The sequence below is a fragment of the Pseudonaja textilis genome, chromosome 6 (assembly GCF_049901715.1).
Source record: "Pseudonaja textilis isolate UNSWEBS1 chromosome 6, rPseTex1.2, whole genome shotgun sequence".
Taxonomy (NCBI): Eukaryota; Metazoa; Chordata; class Lepidosauria; order Squamata; family Elapidae; genus Pseudonaja; species Pseudonaja textilis.
The window spans coordinates 27,418,469-27,435,761 of NC_141995.1; positions in this window are offsets into that span (position 1 = coordinate 27,418,469).

Genomic DNA, 17,293 nt, shown 5'->3' on the forward strand with positions numbered 1-17,293 from the left:
ACCTTACATTAAAAAATAGGATTTATAGCCCGGAAACTTCATTTGTTTGAAATAGCCTACAAGTTGAAAGAAAGCGAGTTACCGGCCTAGGCTTGTTATAAGGTAGACAGATATATAAAAAAGACAAGCAAACAAGCCCACTAACCCTCTCCTTTCCTAGAAGTTTATTTATTTATTTATTTGTTTTGTCAAACATACAAGATAACAAGTATAAGTATGAACATAAACAGAAACAAAAGAAGTAAACATAGATAAATGGGGACAGTAAGACAGGCATGCTCCCTTTAAGGACCTCTTAAGAATAAGGGAAATGGAAAGTTGCCAGCTTCTAGCTTCCTACTGTTTCAGCTCTACAGGTTATTATTTCAATATTAACTCAAAGGACATTGTCTATTCTTCTCCCACACCTCATAAATTTTCCGATTCACCTCTTAATATCAAATCACATCCAATGAACTATCTGGATTTCACTCAGTTCTCTCTTGGTACCTATAAAAAGAAAATGGAAATATCTTTGGTTTCAAGACATCCCCAAGAGGACCCTAAAGGAGTCCAATTTGAAGTTTCCTAAAAGAGCATTAATACTAAGCCGTAAGGGAGCAGATGATCTAATCCTAAAACAATATCAGATGAATTTCAAATTACAAGCAATAATCAATAAAGCTTTCCTTACTTTTAATGTAGAATATCTGAAGATGTCTTTTTCATATTAAGAAAAAATATCCCATGTCTCAAACTGCCTTTATTATTCCAATGCAGAAGCATCAGAGGCACTTGGAAACGTGTGTGTGTGTGTATCGGTAGTGGGATTCAATTTTTGTTACTACTGGTTCTGTGGGCATGGCTTGGTGGGCGTGGCTATGTGGTCATGTGACTGGGTGGGAGTGGCTATGTGGTTATGACTACACAACTTGATCAGGGCAAGGCAATAAAGCCTTTGATTTAGTGGTACACGACAAACTACTCCTAAAACTAAAATCTTATGGTATCTCTGGACAACTGCATAACTGGATAGAAGCATTCCTGCCAAACAGACAACAAATGGTCAAAATTGGGAGTGTCCTATCAAATTCTCTACCTGTCAACAGTGGTGTCCCCCAAGGCAGTGTTCTAGGACCAACTCTCTTCATACTCTACATAAATGACCTCTGTGATCATATTAAGAACAACTGCATTTTCTTCACTGACGATGTAAAGCTATTCAACACCACAGACAATACTGCTACCCTTAAAAAAGACCTCGACTATGTATCAGAATGGTCAAACAAATGGCAATTTCGAATCTCAACAAATAAATGCTCTGTCTTACATACTGGCAAAAAAAATCAGAAAATAAAATACAGGATAAATAGTCAAGACCTTGTTGATGATCCAAACTCTGTCAATGATCTTGGAGTATTCATCTCTAATGATCTAAGTGCTAAGCCCACTGTAACTACATAGCCAAAAAGACATTAAGAGTTGTTAACCTAATCTTACATAGCTTTTTCTCTGGTAATATTACACTACTAACTAGAGCATACAAAACATTTGCTAGGCCAATACTTGAATACAGCTCATCAGTCTGGAACCTACATTATGTATCTGATATTAACACAGTTAACACAGGAGTTCTCCACTCCTCTACTCATTGCAGAATACCTTATGCCTCCAGACTTGAAATTCTAGATCTAGAAAACTTAGAACTATACCTCCTTTGGTCCGATCTAAGCATAGTATAAAAATCATACATTGCAATGTCCTACCAGTCAATGAATACTTCAGCTTCAACTATAACAATACAAGAGCAAACAATAGATACAAACTCAAGGTTAATCACACCAAACTTGATTGCAGAAAATACGACTTCATCAGCAGAGTGGTCAGTGTCTGGAATACTCTACCTGACTCTGTGGTTTCTTCCCCAACCCCCCAAAACTTTAACCTTAGACTTTCTACTATTGACCTCACCCCTTTCCTAAGAGGTCTGTAGGGGGCATGCATAAGTGCACCAACATGCCTGCTGTCCCTGTCCTATTGTTTCATTTATTTTTCTTATATGTATCCATCTATTCATAACTATGTTTTTACTTATACCTATTATCTTGTAAGCAATTGACAAACCAAATAAAATAAATAAATAAAAAATAAATGTGATGTGGGGGGGTCAAAAGACAGAAACTTTCTGGAGCAGGGGGTTGGACTAGATGACCTCCAGATACTTTCCAGCCCTGGACTGCTGTGCTATTTCAAACATCCTCTGAAGCTGCATCTAGTGCCAAGGTTTGTGGTCCTTCCTTCCTCTCCTTTTTCTCTTCCTCATTCCCTCCCTCCTTCCCTCTCTTTCTTTCTTTCTGTTTCTGTTTCTCTTTCTCTTTCTTTCTCCCCTCCCTCCGTTTCTTTCTTCCCTCTGTCTTTCTTTCTCTTTCTTTTTTTCTTTCACAGCACCCTTCCCACATCCTGTTTTTGGCCTATTGGGCCTCGGAGAAACCTCCTGGGTGCTGAAAAAAGAAGCATTGTAGGGGGTTGCATAAGTGCACCAACGTGCCTACTGTTCCTGTTCTTTGTTTCTTTTTTATCTGTATCCATTTCATGTATTCATAATCATGTTTATACTTATACCTGTTATCTAATACTTGCTTGACAAATAAATAAAATAAATGAATAAATTTTGAAGGTAAGTACAACAGAGATGGGGAGGGGATAAGCTGTGCCACATGATTTAGATTAGCTAGAAAGCAAGAAATCCGACAAAAATAAGGCATTAACATCTACCTTCAACTTTTTACTTTTTCATAATAATGGAAACCAGCCATTTCTATAACAACAAATCTATCTAATTGGTAAAACCCCAAATCAACATTTCATTCTTCCCCCACCTCAAGCACAAAGTCCAGAACTGGTTTCCAAGTAAGAAATAAAGGTGTTTTTTTTTCTTTAATTGGAACAGTCAATTTAGCCATATCTGCTAACTCCATCAGTTTTTGCAGCCATTCATCCATTGTAGGGATCAAGGTGACCTTCTGTCTCTGTGCATAGAGGAGTGTTGCTGCTATCAATATATATAACATCAGAGTTCTGATTTTTTTTTTACCAAAGGTTTATTTTTCCAAGTTTGTCAGGCTTGTGCTAGAGCACATTATCAAGGGACTTTTCTCTCCCTTTCCAGATGATCATCTCCAGCACAAACTAGACAAAATGTTCCCTGATGATAGGCTTCTGCATGAACCCCAAAACTTTGAAGAATAAACCTTGACTGACTCAGATTGGATCCTTAACTTAATCTCCCCACCTGTACCACAGACAGTGATGAACCCTCACAGCATAGTCAAAATAGTATAGCCAATACTAGCCCCATGGTAGATTAAAATTTTGAGAGTTTTATTAGCTTGCTCTGCCTAACTAAAATAAGGATAAAGGATCCTTTGCCTCAAAGTATTTTTTCATGAATTTCACTAAATTCATGTTTTATAAGAAGATATTTGTAATCTATAGGATTGTATTTGATTGTCTATTTACATCTTGTATATAATGCAATTTACCACCACTACGTAAGAACTAACCTTTATGCTTGTTTCTAAAACTGGAACACATGTCATAACTTAGTCATCCCCACTGAATATGGAGTGAATCTGATGCTTTTTTTCCCCTTTACAATCAGCTAATTTTTAAAATTATTTTAGGACTTTAATTGCAAGCAATTATTTTTCAGATTTTGACTACAATTTAAAATACATCCTGTAGAATTCACTTGAACTTCTGAATAAACAATAATAAATGAAACTAGCATTGGATGCTTTGGTTTCAATCATGCAAGAGCAAATACATTGTGTAAAAGGAAAGGTAATTCTTATATCTTTATCGGTTAGAACAAATAGCAGATTATGATGCTTTCACACATGAAATTTAAAACAGTTTTTTATTACACTAATTGTCATGTGTAAGTGGATGTTTGATCTGTATTTTTTTTTAACTTTCCACTTTTCATTAATGGTGAATGTGAATGTAAGGATACATTCACTTAGACACTGAGGAAAAAGCTCAGTCTCCTGAAAACATGCTTATAATTGCGACATCTTGTGGCTTGTTCTGAAAGTGCACTTATTTAGCATTTAACGACACTAGCCTGAATAATTCAGTGTTTTTCCCCCTACTTTGAATAGTATAGGTGCTTTTTTACCCTTAGTTTAATATGTATGTCATGTTGAGTTAAATATGGGCAATCAGACTCTGTAGTTATGTTAATAACCTATGAAAATATTACGATACTTTGATATATTTGAAATCACTTTGTATACCTTAAGTATTAGCTATCCCTGTCTTACACACACACACTCACACACGCACACGCACACGCACACGCACATGCACACAGTGTGACTGGCCCAAGGTTGCCCTGCTGGGTTTTATAGATAACACAGGATTTGAACTCATAGTTTCCTGCTTTATTGCTTGGTGCTTTAACCACCACACCAAAAACTGAATTTCTCTATATATCAAAAGAAACAAGAAACTACAATTGTAAGGAAGCATAAAAAAGAAAAAAGAAGAGAATCCCTCAAAGTAACTTAGTCTTCTCCTTAATCTGATCTGAGAAATGAAATATTGGAACAGATTAGTGTCCCCAGTTGTCCATGAACCCTGGGCGTAGATGTAGTTTCTTGAATCATCCATCTTCGGACAATATCCTAGCTATTTGCAGCAAGAAGATGTTGAACATGCACAGGGCAAAAAGTTCCAATCTGAAATGTGTAATTTATTCTGAGATCCACTCATCGCTATAAGCATGACTTTCTGAGATAATAAGTCATCATTAATCAGAAAGGACTCTTTGTTAAGTATAATGTTCATGCTTTCCTTCTAATTGAGATTTTTGAACATTCATATTGATTTCTCAAAATGCACATTTCAACCTAGAAAATATTAATTTAAGTAATTCAACCTTTTGTCCTACTTGAAGACCAGTGTTAATTTGGACAAGAGGGAGCAGTTGCAGATTCTGAAGGTTTTCTATTAATTGCTGTTAGAGCAAGATGCTTCATTGGCTGTAGGATTGCAATTTTTTAGAACTATGCCAACATTTTCTTCTCCTGCTGCCTTTTTTTTTGGTTTCATTTAATGTAATGAAAAATAAATCGTGTTCTGCTTTTTCCCCAAAGAGAAATGTTCATGAAGCTATCCCAAATCAGACTGTATTCTTCCTATCCATTTTTCATTAGCATATTTTAGATTTTCAGAGCCCTGGTTACATCTCATTATCAGGCAAATAAATTGTTTCTAAATATTGCTTTATGAACACTGTGAGAATATTGCATGATATGTGTGCATTTATGTAATAAAAAGTCTTACTTAAGAAGCCATTCAACAAAGAAAAATAGTCAATAAAATATAGTAAGGAGTGGGAGTAAAGATGTGTGTGTGTGTGTGTGTGTGTGTGTGTGTATGAATGTATGTATGTATGCATATTACAACTTTATACAGTTCAACTTTATTCTAAGTAATATAACTGAATTCAAGGAGAAATAGGTGATCCTCAACAAGTCCCACAAAACTAAAAACAAAATTAATTAGAAGGCATTTTATTTTGATTGACATTGATATTGTGCATTGCTCTTGGCTCAATTCCTTAAATACTTATTACTGGCTGCTGTCTCAAAGGACTTTCCACTTGCAGTAGCCCTCAATTACAGGGCCAGCCTTCATTTGAATATATTGATTTTCCCCCCTAAGCTTTAGGGGAAGAATCAAAATAATGAAGTGGGAAATAAGAATGCACTTCAAACAAAAATAGCTTCTTGTGGCTTGTTCAGAGTGTCAGAACACAACTTTCTAAAACATTCTGTAAAACAAGTTCCCTGTTTGTGTTAAATACAATAATGTCTGTAGATGTCATAAATATGGAAATCTTATATACAGTTAAAGAAGTACTCATCATTAATGATGTAAGTGCTAGAACCCACTGTAACTATATAGCCAAAAAGGCATTGAGTGTTAATCTAATCCTGCATAGCTTTTTGTCCGGTAATATCACACTACTAACTAAGAGCATACAAAACATTTGCTAGACCAATACTTGAATACAGCTCATCAATCTGGAACCTACATTACATATCTGATATTAATACAGTTGAGAATGTCCAGAAATATTTCACAAGAAGAGTTCTCCACCCGTCTACTCGTTGCAGAATACCTTATGCCACCAGACTTGAAATTTTAGACCTAGACAACCTAGAACTACACCGCCTTCAGTCTGATCTAAGTATAGTACATAAAATTATATATTGCAATGTCCTACCTGTCAATGAATACTTCAGCTTCAACCATAACAATACAAGAGCACACAATAGATACAAACTCAAGGTAAACCGCACAAACTTGATTGCAGGAAATACAACAACAGAGTGGTTAATGTCTGGAATACTCCACCTGAATACTTTCTTCTCCAAACCCCAAAAACTTTAACCTTAAACTTAACCTTAAACTGTCTACTATTTACCTTACCCCTTTCCTAAGAGGTCTGTAGGGGACATGCATAAGTTCACCAACATGCCTACTGTCCCTGTCCTATTGTTTTTTTTTTTCTTATAGGTATCCATTCATGTATTCATAACCATGTTTATACTTATACCTGTTATCTAATAATCACTTGACAAAATCAATAAATAAAAATAAATAAATAAAAACAGTACTGGTGCTAATTTATTAGGAAAAGTTAGCATATTTATATAGCACACATCTTAAATATATCTATCTATCTATCTATCTATCTATCTATCTATCTTCTATCTATCCATCCATCTCATATCTTGCATATTGTGCAATGATATATTGAGTGGATAGTGTGCCAGGAAATATGATTTTCTTCTTATGTACTGGAAAAGAAAACTTGATCCTTTGATTTTAAAGAGGATCAGACAGACAATCCATGAACCAAAGTGGCTAGAAAAATGGCTGGAATGCAGAAGAATTTCTGAAAAGGTACAACTTATTGCTTATTTGAGATATTATGCTGTGGCAGTACAGACAGATAAAGACAATATTTTTCTGCGTTTGAAGACACTTATTCAGAGTCTGTTCAGTGTTATGGGGCAAAATCAACATTTATTCTTCAGAATCCAGAATTAGAATAACTAGAACCTATTGTGACATTTGTCAGTAAAATCTTTTACACTGACACCAATATTACTTTAGATTCATCTGCTGAAATTGGCTTACTGCTAGAATACGAAAGTAACAGTTGTGGAACTATTTGACATGACACTTTTTGTTGGTCCCAACTCCAAAAGAAGTATCAGTAGCAGAATTGTGAATTTTGCACTACCTTTTTTATTCTCACAAAAGCCTTTGAAATGTTGGCCAACAAAACTGTGGATAATCATGTCAAAGTTCTCCTCCCACATCAGATTCATTCAGATGATACTTCAGTTCCATGACGTTGTGATGCCTAGGATCCAGGGCAGCAGGGAATATCTATGGCATTTTCAGTCACTAATTAAAAAAAATGGTTGTGTGCTTGAACCCACTCTATTTAACATAATGTTTAATGCTATGTTGAATATTACCCTTCTAAACAGTGAGGCTGGAATCAACATCAGGTACAGAGTGGATGAAAAGCTTTTCAACCTAAGGAGCCATCACCAAAACCAGACGTCTCAAAACTTGGCAACTTTAAGATTCGTGGAAGTTCATGAGTTGAATTCTGGGAGTTGAAATGCACAAGTCTTAAAGTTTCCAAGTTTGGGGACTCCTGACCAAAATGAGGGAAACTGATCTGAAAGACTTCTTTGCTGATGACTGCATCTTGAACACTGACTCAAAACCAGAGATGCAAGTCAGGATGGATACATTTTCCATGATTTACAACAACTCTGTAATTTATCATTAACATCCAAAAGATGGAGATCATCCACCAGTCTGCTACTCATGCACTGGAGAAAGAACAAAAAAATTATAATCAAAGGGCAGAAACTACAGGCTGTAGACCATTGTTATTACCTTGAGTAGTGAATCTTAATGCAGGAGATAAGTGAAGAATTGCAAAGACAAGTATGCTTTTGGTAAAATCAGCTTAGAAACAAAAGTGAAGGTTTATGCCAAGTAAGTCTTGGTACTTACTGCCCTTCTGCATGCTTGTGAAACATGGGCTGTTCATCAAAGGCATGCAGGACAGTTCATTTCCACATGGCCTGTCTTTGCAAGATATTGGGCATTTGATGGCAAGACAAATACTGGTTATTGAAACTTTATTCTAGTGCATATCTACCATCAGTCCACAGACTGCTTATGAAAGCACAGATCCAGCCTGGAAGTCATATCATTTGTATGCTGGAAAAGCGCTTACCCAAGGGCATGTCTTTGACACATTCTCTGCTGGAGGATGCTTGCATGAAAGGCAGAAGAAATTTTATAAAGACACACTAAAGATTTCGCTGAAATTGCTTGACATAGACACAAACACTTGAGAATTGCTGGCATAAAACCTAGTGTGGCCTCATTGACAAAGTCTGTCAAGCTTTTAAAGCAAAGACACTGCTGAAGCACAACACAGGTGTGAGCTGTGTAAGATCAGAGCCACTAGCACATCAGCTGTGCCTATGCACACATGTCCAATATATGGAAGAACATTATGTGTCCTAATTGGCCTGAAAAGTTATTTTTGGACAAATTATATCTATTTTCAATGCCAGAAAAATGGATCTTAATCAACAACAATGAATGCATATACACATGTTCAACATCATGAGACAGATACCCCAGTATTCCTCCCCTGTAGTTAAACTGAATCATTTTAGTCAATAATTCCTGCAGATGTAAATAGATTGCTTTATCATCTCTTGATCTTGACAAGATTTATAAGCACTTCCAGTGAAGCTCTGGAATCTGATCTGGTAAATTTTATTAATTATTCAGGGAAAAGAAGTTTTCTACCTGTTTGAACAACATGTGTATATTTCTTTAGAAGCCATTCTTCGATCCTTTAAATGTTGACAATTAATGTCCAGCTTATATACTTACATGGGTGGGAATGTAATTAAGAAGAAAGTGGTTTTTCAGCTTTAAACAGTCCTAGATAATATGGATTATCTAGACTTAGTACGAACTAATTTATAACTCTCTTGGTAAACTTAATAGATTATCTTCCCCTGAGAAATTGGAGTAGGACTCTTGCTTTTCTTAGACCTTTTAGTGAATTTTGAAATCACCTACCATGAACAGTTGCACTAACCAAAAGTGCACTGACACTTTTGGAAATTGAATAGAAGTAGTTTTGATTCTATCTCCCTGATAGTATTCTTTGCCTCTATTAATCAACAAAGTGATACTGGTGTATAATCCCTTTAAGAACCCATTTTCTCTGATGGCTTAAAAAACAAACAAAATACAATGGAAGAAATCCCCGAAAAGACAATATGGAACCTTGATAATCACTTGATATACATGATAATCAAGCCCATTTCTTTGTATCAGCATCATCAGCCAATGGCATGATTCCCAAAATGTTTGCTTATAAGGGATATGGGCTAGATGAGAAAAAATAAATTAAAAAATGAATCCAAGTAAGATGGAAGTCTCATTAAGAGACAAAGAAACATTCATCTGAGGTAAAGATGCCTATTCTAGATAAGGCCACATTCTCTTAGGAAGAACATCATAAACATGATTCTAGATGTATTCTATTTTTTTCTGTTATTCTGGTGTTATTCAGAAGAAGCACCTTTTTACCGGCTTTGGCTGATAAGCCAGCTGCTTCTATTCCTAGATGATAATTCCTCAACAGGAGTGGTAGATTTAACTGTAACCTTCAAGATTGATTTCTATAATGTACTCTACTTAGGATGCTCTTGGTATCACTTAGAAACCAACTTGTATAATACTTCAAGGTTAGCAAAAATTCCTGAACACTTCCCAAACCAAATGAAACAAAAAGAAGATCCTGGTGCTTTTTATAGTATTTTCTATTTCCTTTGGCATTTGTGATATATATATATATATATATATATATATATATATATATATATATATATATATATATATATATATATATGTGTGTGTGTGTGTGTGTGTGTGTGTGTGTGTGTGTGTGTGTGTGTGTTCTGAGGTTTTTGCAGGTATTTGTATGTGGATCTTTGGTTATACCCCACCCAATCAGAACACAGCCAAGCCCCCACCCAATCAAGGCACACCCCCACTAGCAGTTAAAAGGAAGAAGCAGCTGCAAGCTCACATTACTCCGAGAAGCACAAAGCAGAAGACACAAGCCTGAAGATGACAAATGGGACTTTGTCAAAACATTGCCAAGATACTTTCAATTTTATGCGGGAGAAAACCCAAATAACCAAAGATCCATATATATATGTATGTATGTATATATGTATGTGTGTATGTGTGTATATATGTGTGTGTGTGTGTGTGTGTGTGTTCATCTTCAAAAGGTATCCACCTATGTCCTAGATAAGAGTTGAAAAATGAAGTATTTGCTGCCAATACTGATGTATAGTTTCTGACATTTCTCACCACTAGATGTAATTCTCGAGTTTCCTCTGATCCAAAATGTAGCATTACCTGGATAAATCCAGATGTTACTTCTGTTTCCCAGAAAAACCCCATGTCTGAAAAAAAAAAACACCCTAAAGATCAGATATTGTGAAAATTGATCCAAAATGTAATATACTGTATGGTTCAGCACTGCAGTTACCTAGCTGATTTGAAGGTTCAAGAATCAGGAACAGCATCATCATTTTTTTTTTGTATCTTTTCTTTAGATAAATATGATTAGATGCAAATATCATACAGTTATGAAAATGCTATTGACCAGTGATAATTCAAGCTCTGAACTAAAGGGATTCTTAATATTTTGTTCAATTGTATATAAATAAAAGGGAAAATAAAACTGTGCTATTTGTAATGCTAGTGGGTGTCTACTCATATGAGATGCATTTATTTCTACATAAATGCTGTCTAAGGCAACGTTAATGTCGATTGAATGACACAGGGACCTTCTCATTCAGGCCTTTGTTTCACCTTTAAAGAATTGTTATTTTCAGCTGCTAGATATGAACCCTTGGACTTTTAACAGTTACACTCATTATTTTAAAATGTCTAAGTATAATGGACAGAAATAAATAAAAAAAATGCTTTTAGATTTTTCATTTGTATTATATAAAAAAGCAACTACTTTCAAGGCCAGTAAAGCATTTTATTTTTCCATTGTATTTTCTGATAACATTTGCAAGCAATATCTAAGTCCTGTTTACAGAATAGATAAAGTGCTATTTCCATTTGAACTAAAAATCGTTTGGATCATACGTTGCATTTAAAAAACAAAACAAAAGTAGAATGGTAGCGGTTGTGGCAACTCTACAAGTGGACCTTGACTTATACTATCACCGAGTCCAGAATTATGGTTGTAAGTCATTATGATTGTAGGTTGAAGCAATATGTGCCTGGGTCTGATTGACTTTTTTTTTTTTTTGCAGTGATAGTTAAGCAAACCTCATAATTGCTAATCAAACACATTAACTAAATGTCATGATCATTAAGTGAATTCATTTTCTCAACTTTTGGGGTTTTTTTGAACCATACATTGGAAAACAGCAACAACAATAGAAATACAAAGCAGAGTCAGAGGAAGGTGGGACATTGCAAAGAAAGTTTTGGAAACGAAATGCTATTTCTTGGGAGGGAGGAACGTTCTCCTGGCATACAATTGAGTAGTTTATGATGGAGAGAATACTGGCTGTCTAATTTGGCATATGATGTTCTTTCAGATGGGCATATTAGATGAATAATTTGGAGTTTTAGGCTGGCATGAAACAAATGATCCCACTTGAATAGGCAAAATTGAAACATTATTTTACCAAATACATTCTTAGAAAAATCAAGTCTATAACAACTAAAATATAGAATGCTGGTATTTAATGAACATCCCAGTATATTATTATATATCCTGTAATTCATTACATGGAAATTATGTAATAATGATTAAACTAAAGAAAGTTACATATTTATCGTGTATTTGATCTTTATTTGAAATCAGTAGATGGAGCTCTCAACTACAAATTATAATGGATGTGTACATCAAAGAGGGACAGTTAAATAGAATAGATGGGAGCTCATTATAGCTGAACCAATTGGAAGAATCTTGGGCTTCTGCTGGCAAATGAAGTGTAAAATTCAGGTTAGTAAACTAGCTAATCCAGTATATATTTCTTTCATGATTTATCAATATCAAAGTGGGGTTAATTGAAAACATTTGAAATAAGCCTCATTGTGGGTTGATACTATTCTTAAAAACTGTAAGTACATGCTGGGGAGGAGGGGCAAGATGGCATTGGAATAGCAGTCTTTTAATGAGCTCTGCATACAGTAATTTGCAAATGGCTTAATTATAATTAAGCCATTTTTATATAACCCAAACTTTACTGCTGAGATGAGGTATGTCTGTTGAGATATGAATATATAATATATACTTGCATGAGCAAATCTAATTGCTTTAATGCTCATAAGTTGGGTCAGTGATGTTGAACCATCGTTGGTGGGACAGTGAACAAGAAAAGCTGGAATAATCCTGCATTCATTTTAGCCTGTCTATTTTGATACATGATTATAAAGCTAGCAAAAAAATGAACCAAATACCAATATGTTTGCGAGGTTACATTGTAATGTTTGGGTTCATTTCTGAACAATACACACACAGATAAAGGTATGACTCAAGTCCAAAGTAGTTTATAGCCATAGTAATAGGTTGGGAAATATTTTTTTTCTATTTTCACACCAGAACATAATGTGATCTAATACAAGTGACTGAAAGACAATAAAGTACATCTTCACACAGAAACTAGGAAAGTCATTCTTATGACACATATAGATAGATCATTGCCAATTTTAAAAATATCAGACACATTTGTGGTGAAAGGGTTACTATAATTTTATATTACCTGAAAGGATTATATGAATTATAAACTCAAGATCTATATCTGGAATTATTATAAGCATTTGGTTGCCTATTGTCAGAAAACCTCTTGTCAAAAAATGGGTTTATAGTCTGACATTGTATGTATGGACCCTTCTTATGCAGGTATATTCTTATACTTTTGCATTCCTAGAACAAAATACCATTTCTAGTACAAAGAGAGAAAGAATGTTGGTGACCAACAGATTATGATTATTTTAAACAAACTCTACACTGAAATAAAGTAGCATTTCCTAGTTCACTCTAAAGATTGTCATGTCTCCTAGAGTTTGAGTAATCCAGTGGTCATCTGAGAATTCCTAGACTATGGACGTGTTCCTTCATTACAAAAATTGATTTTTTGTTACATTAAGTTCTGGCAATTGTGTGCTGGAGTTTAAGCATTCAATTTGTGCACGTAGCATGACCAGAAACTGACCTAAGCAAAGATTAGGAAAGCAGATTTTATAGCTATAATAGAAAGGAATTCTACATATAAGTAATACGTTGTAAGTATAACCAAATCTATGCCTAGCTGATAATATTATAGAAGAGTTCAGAAGGTTGTGCATGTGAGAAGAAAGGCAAAAGAAAGAGATTTCAAAATAGCAATCTTCTAGATAAGAGCATTCATGGTGCTAGGTAGAGAGTCACATAGAAAAATATTTAATTTTCATTCAATTCCTTAGTGCTCCCTTATAGTCAGTAGGGTTTGGAGTACTGGAGAGTCAGTTTGACCCTCTACAACCTTATCAGAGGGGGATAAAACAATGCCCCACAAATGAATAACAGAAAAAGGACTTTCTGTTGGACCTAAGCACAATTCTTGTCATGGCATAACATTATTCAGAGCTGCAGTGGCACAGTGGTTAGAATGCTGTACTGCAGGCTACTTCTGCTGTCTGCCTGCAATTTAACAATTTGAAGGCTCAAGGTTGACTCAGACTTCTATTTGTCCATTGAATGAGGACCCAGATTGTAGGCGGCAATATGCTCACTCTGTAAACCGCTTAGAGAGGATTGTAAAAGCACTGTGAAGCAGTATATAAATCTAAGTGCTATTGCTATTGCTCTTCAAATTATGTCTTTAATTTATTGTCATATGAGAAGAAGCTCATATTTTGAAGCTCTTCAAAAAGTGTCTGTGAGAAAGAAAACTATTACTATTAATGGAGAAAACTAGAACCAAGAGGTTCTTCAGAATGAGAGTAAAAGGGATACTAATTATTTTACGAGTATAGTCTTATTCACTTGGCTTTTTTCTCCTTCTTTTAGTTTTTAGCCATCAAGTTTTATAAATAATCTTTTACTTTGGTTGAGTCTAAGACATGGATTTTTCCTAATCAAGCTAGTCAAACATATTTATACTTGATTTAAAAGAGTGAAGCTGAATCATTTAAATATGAAATTAAGGACAGGCTTCAAAAATTCTTCCAAATCATTTAAGCCTTAACCTTAAACATCCCTGTTATTTCAATCCTGGATCAACAGTGAGTAACATCTGCCAATCATGCTGAACTGAGCCACAGGCTAAGGTGGCTGAATGATATGCACAACCAGTCTTAAAAAACAGCTTTCGTACAAAACAAGATACAGGACCTGACATGGGTTTCTAAATACTTGCATATTGCACCAAGTTGAAAAATGCATTACCTTGTGCTCTCTGATGCTTGAATTAATTATTGTTCTTGTGGCATAACTCCTCATTTGCTTTATCATTATTTCTCGTAACTCTAATGTCTAATTTAACTTTTGACATAATTATGATGGCAGAGGGCCAACGTTCATTTAAGATATGTCTCCTGCTAACTAAAAGTTTAATTCTGTATCTTGTATATAGGCTTTAACAGGGTTGAAATTATGTGTCTTCTTGGCTAAACTCCAACTGCTACAGCTGCTGCTATTGAATATTTTCTACCTTGGGAATTTTATTATTACTATTATTACTATTGCTGTTGTTGTTGTTGTTGTTGTTTTTCAAGAAACATTTTCTTTCATGAATCCTTATTCTGTGATTAGAGTAAAACTAACCTTTCCTAAACTTCATACTTCAAAGCCAGGGTAGGATTTTGGGGATATAAGCAGGGGTGGGATTCTTCCAGTTCGCACCTATTCGCTAGAACCCGTTGTTAACATTCTAAGCAGTTTGGAGAACCAGTTGTTAGAAGAAATTACTGGCCTAATCCTGTAAGGAAGGCAGGAAGGAAACATTCTGTTGTTGCTTACAGAAATTGCCTTTCTGTTAACCCTTATTACATTCTTGGCAGGACTAGACTTCCTGTTACAGGAACTTCTCTGGAGTATTTTTCCCCTCCTTTGCTGATACTTTGCTTGTGTGGAGTGCCCATTCAAAGTTACAATGGCACTGAAAAAAGTGACTTTTGACAATTTTTCACACTTATGACTGTTCCAACATCCCCACAGTCATGAGAGGCCAGGTGAGGAGATGCGTGCCTCAATGATATTGATTTGGCCATGCCCAGCCAATAACATGACCACCAAGCCATGTGCACCCAGTCACATGACCACCAAGCCATACCCAACAACTAAGCCATGCCCACAGAACTGGTTGTTAAAACATTTGAATCCCACCCCTACTTCAAAGTTATCCTACCTTGGTATCAGAACTTTAAACAGTCATTATCTGTAACATAATAAATGCAAGTAGTTCTTAACTTATAATCACAATTGGGAGAGAAGTGGCTGTTAAATGAATTGTGTTCAGTTCTATTATATTTTTGCTGTGGTTGTGGAGTGAATCATTGCAATTGTTAAGTGAACCATGCAGTCATTAAGTGAATCCAGCTTTCTGTATTGACTTTGCTTGTTGATTGCCAGCTAGTACAGTCGCAAATGGTGACTATATTATGCTGGACCGCTGCAACTATTGTAAATGTCAGTTGCCAAGTACTTGGATTCTGATAATGATTTTGGGAAGCTGTGATGGTTGTAAGTATGAGGACCAGTTATAAATCACTTTTTTTTCCGTGCTTTTGTAATTTTGAATGAATGGTTGTAAACTGAAGATTACCTGTACATAAATTATACTATTATATCATGTTCATTAAATATCAGTTACACATAATGAAAGGCTGAATAATTAAGAAAAGACATTTAGTGAATTCATTTTCTTTTTCAAATACAATATACATCAAGCACAAGCTAAGTTATCTGTGGTTAAAAACCAAGACCATGCAGCAACATTTAAGTGAAATTGCAGAGGTTGCTTGTTCAGACTGTAATTCTATGCCTCTTAAAGGATGTCTGTCCAAGGGATAATTTTGACCCCTGTTCCCTCTTCAACTTTTGAGATATGCCTTCAACTCAAGGGGTAGGAAATTTATGTATTCTGGCCTCCAATATAATATATTTTGTTCCCATTTAAATAATGTATAACTATATATTTAAATAATGCAAATTAGAAAAACTGTTCTATTAAGATATTTAGTTTGGAATGTCACATATTCATATGTGAAAATGCAAGATGTGATTTATATTAGGAAATAGCAGAAATAGTTTATTCTTCTGTGAGTATACTTCACCTAGATTCTGCTCTGTGACCTGAAATATTTATAAAATCATTTGCACAGTTGAGGTATGCAGTCTTTGCCAAATTTTGCATTTAGTTTTACTAAAATCACATCAAATAGATCTTGATATAACTATGTAATCACAACAAACTAATTCCTTCCTGTGAGGTGAATTTCAATTGCTTTGGATACTGTTATATATGGTGGCAGCCTTTTTAAGCAAGATAAAATAGATGAAATTAAAACTAGTAACAAGCATGTGCAATGGTTATGAACAAAATTTAGAAATGGGAAAAGAACCAGATTTTAATGAATATAATTCTGCAAATTATATAGAAATTATAGTAATAGTTTCATATACATCTAACATTGTGGTCTAATTTTCTAAAATTTGCCTAAATATTTATTCAGGTTGGAAGTACTTCTCCACACATTTTTAGTCATGTCTCCATTTGGGAACTTTTTGAGGATATGATTTTTCAATAAAAAAAATAGAAGAGAATATTTTTTTTTTTTGAAACAAATTTTATTAAATTTAACAAAAAACAAACAAAACAAAACATCATTAAACATTAAAAACATAAAACCGCTTTCCATCATAGATCTTTACAAAGCAGATAACGCATTATTTTATATCGCATTTTTCTGGTTTATCCCATTTCCATGTAGGCACGTAAATTCCCTTTAACAGATTTCACATTATTTCTCTTTACTCTTATTCAATAACATTTCTTTTCTAATTTATCTGCTATTCTGACTTATTTTTGTTTTTTTTAAAAAAAAACAAATTTTGTTAGCTTAACAAAACATACAAACAATCAAGGCATATTAA